The sequence below is a fragment of the Salmo trutta genome, unplaced genomic scaffold (genome assembly GCF_901001165.1).
Source record: "Salmo trutta unplaced genomic scaffold, fSalTru1.1, whole genome shotgun sequence".
Lineage (NCBI taxonomy): Eukaryota > Metazoa > Chordata > Actinopteri > Salmoniformes > Salmonidae > Salmo > Salmo trutta.
Window position 1 is genome coordinate 10479 of NW_021822974.1, and position 5405 is coordinate 15883.

General features: G+C 44.8%; 1 pseudogene; it reads right to left on the minus strand.

Moving 5' to 3' along the window:
* Positions 1 to 708: 708 nt before the first annotated feature.
* Positions 709 to 4125, minus strand: LOC115187834 (myelin-associated glycoprotein-like; annotated as a pseudogene).
* Between the last annotated feature and the right edge of the window lie 1280 nt (positions 4126 to 5405).

A 5405-nucleotide genomic window follows, 5' to 3' on the forward strand; every position in this document is an offset into this window, starting at 1 on the left:
ATCTCCTCCGCGCTAGGCTGAGAAGCCATCGCGCATACCACACCTTGCAAACCCCAGAAAACTTACTCTGTCCTCTTCCAACCTAACTCTGAAAAAAAACTGTGGATACCGCTAAAACAAATATTGCATTAACCGTACACCATAGAAAATAAAATGTAAGGAAAAGATCAGACAAGAGTCTAGAAAGTTAGTTAGGACAGAGTCCTTCCTCACCAAACCTCAAGACTCCCAAAATTCCCAGCATGCGCGCGCGCACACAGAGAGAGAACAGAGAGAAGAGAGAGAGAAGAGAGAAAGAGAGAGAGGGGAGAGAGAAGAGAGAGAAGAGAGAGAGAAAGAGAGAGAGAGAGAGAGAGAGAGAGAGAGAAGAGAGAGGAGAGAGAGAGAGAGAGAGAGAAGAGAGGAGAGAGAGGAGAAAGAGAGAAAGAAGAGGGAGAAGAGAGAGAGAGAGGAGAGAGAGAGGGAGGAGAGAGAGGAGAGAGAAGAGAGAGAGAGAGAGAGAGAGAGAGATAATGAACACAAAGATTGATCTGGAGAGAAAACAACTGACTGGGTTTTTAAACCAAGGGAAAGGGATGTGATTGGGTGAGGGGGAAGAGGAGCAGGTGTCTTCTGTTTGGGGACTGATTGATGACTGATTGGGGAGTGATGATTGTCACCTGTGAGGGGAGAAGGAGAGAAAGAAATACAAATACAGATACACACTACGTGTATCCGTAACAACGGGTATAGTATCAGCAACGGGTAAATTATTATTATCATGTTCATCATCATCATCATGTCTCACCACTTTCTTTCTCAGACATTGTTTGTCCTTCTTGACTGTGCTGTAGTACAACGCTGGGTTCTCCAGTTTAGAGACCGTAGTACAACGCTGGGTTCTCCAGTTTAGAGACCAGGTACCGCCCAGGGTTGCCATTTCTCCGTGGGGTGGAGTTACAAGATCAGACTCGGTCTCATGGCCAATAACTCAGGGCGACACTCCAAGCCTGGGCATCCATTTTAAAACAAGTGCCTGTTTCCCAACGTAGTTAATAATCTTACATTTTATGGTTGATGGTTGACGTTCATGGTTATTGTTTCAAGGGTTTAGTTGTGGTTGAGCTGGCACATTGTCTTGGAGCGACTTTCTGTAAAAGCTTTCGTCGGAAATTTCAATCAAATTTATTTATAAAGCCCTTTTTACACCAGCCGATGTCACAATGTGCTATACAGAAACCCAGCCTAAAACCCCAAACAGCAAGCAATGCAGATGTAGAAGCACGGTGGCTAGGAAAAACTCCCTAGAAAGGCGGAAACCTAAGGAGAAACCTAGAGAGGAACCAGGCTCTGAGGGGTGGCCAGTCCTCTTCTGGCTGTGCCGGGTTGAGATTATAACAGTACATGGCCAAGATGTTCAAACGTTCATTGATGACCAGCAGGGTCAAATAATAGTAATAATCACAGTGTTTGTAGAGGTGCAACAGGTCAGCACCTCAGGAGTAAATGTCAGTTGGCTTTTCATAGCCGAGCATTCAGAGTTAGAGACAGCAGGTCCGGTAGAGAGAGAAAGTTGAAAACAGCAGGTCCGGGACAAGGTATCACGTCCGGTGAACAGGTCAGGGTTCCATAGCCGCAGGCAGAACAGTTGAAACTGGAGCTGCAGCACAGCCAGGTGGACTGGGAACAACAAGGAGTCAACAGGCCAAGTAGTCCTGAGGCATGGTCTAATAAACTATTGCAGCATAAATACTGTGATATATTGCTATAATTCTGAAGCATCTTAGTTAAGTTATTTTTAGCATAGCAGGCTAAGGATACAAAGCAGTATCAAAGCAGGGAAAAGAACCTGCAAACTTTCGGCTACGGTTAGACTGGCTTGCTAACCCAATCCACCAGGCAGCCATTTTGGATCTCCATCTCAGAGGATTTCAGAAATGGGACTAGGGATGGCAAATTAATTGAACTCGCTCTGGCGTTAGCATAACTTATGATTATCACGTTGTCCATCGTTCAATCATTTCCGCTAATGAATACACAGGTGTTTTAGAATGGATGGCTGGCTGAAGGGTTTCCTTATCGTCAATTCAAACAGGAAATTACTACCTGTAACTCGCATTGACCCCTGTCACAGTTAGTGAAGGGTGGATACTCACTTCTTGTTGTTATGGCCCACATATCTCACTGCTGCGATGATGAAGGCGATGACAGCCACTCCAACGATGGTGCCAACGATCCCTGCCATCATGTACTTCTCTAACATCGGACAAGCACATCATATTGAAGACAGTGTAGGAACAGAAATACAATTTAGCTAGGTACTATAACGTATTTACATTCAAGATAATGCCATTGCCATATCAAGCCAATGGGGTAGCCAGTTGGTGCTGTTACTTATACAGTCAACCTAGATATCATATAAAGGTACTACACTTCTGATTTCAGTTCTATCTCTCATGTATGCTTGGCTATACAATGTTTTGCATTTTAATTGTATGCGTTTGTTTCTGTGTTTAACGATAAACCTGAACTTGTGTACTCACTCTCCTGCTGTAACTCCAGATAAAAGCTCTCCGACCGTACATGTTGCTGACGCTGCAGTGCCCAGGTTGCTCACCCTTCTCCCGTAGTTTTATCATGCCCATGGACATGTGGCCATCCATGTGCATGTAGTAGTTGTAGAGGCCGTCTGTGTCGTTGATGTTCTTGTCGGGGAGGTAGAACTCAATGATGGGCTCAGGGTTACCCGTAGCCAAGAAAACACACTGGACTCCTTCCCTCACCACTGTGCACATGGACTCTTCCAGAATGAGAGTTGCATCTGAAGAGAGGTATGACTGATATGTAGAGTTGGGATGGTGTAATGTGGTACAATACTATTCGATTTTTACCTTGTCAGCTCGGGGATTTGATCTAGCAACCTTTCGGTTACTTGCCAAACACTTTAACCACTAGGCTACCTTCCACCCCAGAGCTGCTGGCTCGTCCATCTTTGTTCTCTGCCAGGCAGCAGTACTGTCTGTCTCCCATTGTGCATGGGCTTGGTGGTGAAGGTGAGCGTGCTTGACAGTGCGGCTGTGTTGCTCTCTTCCACGTAGTCTAAGGTATAGTGGGGTTCAGGCATGTAATCTGTGTACATCCATTGGATCTCTAGGCTATTCTCTGGACAGTTGTCTGGAGGATGCTGTAGCATGCCAACGTCATCAGCAACTATCTCCGCAGGGATGTCAATGTGGGCTGGTGTGGGGGACAGAGTGAATGAGTTAAAATAAACCAGTTCACAACATTTACCTATTCTCATTAAATTGAAAATAATTATAATCACAGCTAGGGCAATCCTAGGCTGGTCCCATATCTATTTGTGCTTGCCAACTCCTACTGTCATTGTTATGCCATGTCAACACAAACAGTGGCCACAGTAGTTGGCAAGACAGCACAAACAGATATGATACCAGGCGAGGGCAATCCAGACCATAAAAAACACTGTTAAAAAAAGCCTCTCGGGGTCTCAGCAGGCTTACCCAGCCCTTGAGCTCAGAGAAGTCTGGGTAGGTGTAGATGTTGGCACCGTCCAGGTCGGCACGGAAGTAGTACCTCAGGGAGTGCTCTGTACCTATATTACTGATGAGCAGGGTGCAGTTCCTTTGGTGCAGGTCCCCAATGAGCTTGGTACGCCCTTTGTAACTTTCACGCGCAATGTCTTGAACACCACAGGTGGGAAGAGCTGGGGGTAAGGCTTGCCAAAGTACCAGATGTCGTGGATGCCGCGGTGTGGCCGCATACATGAACGTGAAGTAGATGACCACGCAGGAGTTGGTCATGGCCGAGACGTCCCTTGGGACCCAAACATTCCACTGGCCACTGACATCTGAGAGAGGGAATGAGGGAGATTGGAAATTGGAATATTGAGAGCGAAACTGTATATCAATGAACAATCTACAATACATATACAGTTTCAAATGGAATCACTGAGAAAAGATGAGCAGAGAGAACAAAGAGAGAGAGAACAGAGGATGATATCATGAGGATCTCCCTGGGTGAGATGGTAGAGCAGACCCTATGTGGAGGAAGCATATGTCTCACTCTCACCACTCGCAACACTTTAAGTGAGAGGGACAAGGTTGATCCAAGATGGACGCCAGCCATCCCTCAGCACTGGAACATTAGTCTGATTCCCTGCTGCCATGTGTGACAGTTGGAACCTGTGTTTACTCTGTACCCTTTTGTTTTAGTGTTGTTTGCTGTAAGTTTGACACACTCCGTTATTTCGATTAAGACATTAACGAGCGAGCTAAGCCCGACGTACTGAATATAACTATGTGTTCAGCACTTTGAAATGTACAGCGACATAATTAGAACATGGGCTGTTCTTACAGTATTCTCCCTGTACACCAAGTCAGAACTGTAGGATAAATAAAGGGGGCAAAGAAGCAGACATTGAAAGCTCTTACAATATTCGAAAATGACTTTTCTCTAAAACAGGCTACAGGCTACATGTGCACCACCAAGTCAGAACAGTAGGCTAAGTTATGAGGGGGAAAGGGACCGAATTATTAGTGTGAGGCACATGGGCTACTAACAGCTTACTACACAACATACACTTAGTATTACTTTCTTGGAACAGTATAGATATCTCCCTGGCATTTACATTTACATTACATTTAAGTCATTAGCAGACGCTCTTATACAGAGTGACTTACAAATTGGTGCATTCACCTTATGATATCCTGTGAACAACCACTTTACAATTATTTATGCAGCAGCATACAATATATTTTTGGACTCACCTTGTTGTGCTGTGCTCACTTGAACAGGAATGGTGGCACGGTGGTCCTTTTGTTGGAAATGTTGTCATCAAACTTTGTCAAGTCTGGCATTCTCTGGATTTATGGGGCTTTTCAAGACAACTGGGAAACTCTGAAAAAACAAAGTCGAATCATGATGTCAGTGATCTTCAAGTCGGAGTGCTAGAAAGAGGCCCGAGTTCCCGACTTGGAATTTCAAGTTGGATGACCGTTCAAAATGTATTTTCCCAGTCAGAGTTTTTTCAGAGTACCCAGTTGTCTTGAACTCCACTGAAGTCTGAGATTTCCCAGTTCCGTGTTTCCAGTTGTTTTGAATGCGGCAGAAGTCATGCTGGATTGACAGCATGGCCAATGTATTCAACCTATTCTGGCCCATGGTTTTTGCATGTGAATGTTTATCCTTTTAAGCTTGGAAAAAAAGATCCTCAAACCCACACTTGGACCCACACACCCTCTCCACTGAATAGCAGGCTAGTGTTTGCTTTGCAAGTTAGCCACTGATTCCTTCCAAACCACTCACTGTTGAATTTGCCATTTCCAACTTGTTGTGTAACTCTTATGTCCAATGGTCGATGAGTACCGAAATGTTTTATGTATAATTTCTCTTCATATGACAAGGAT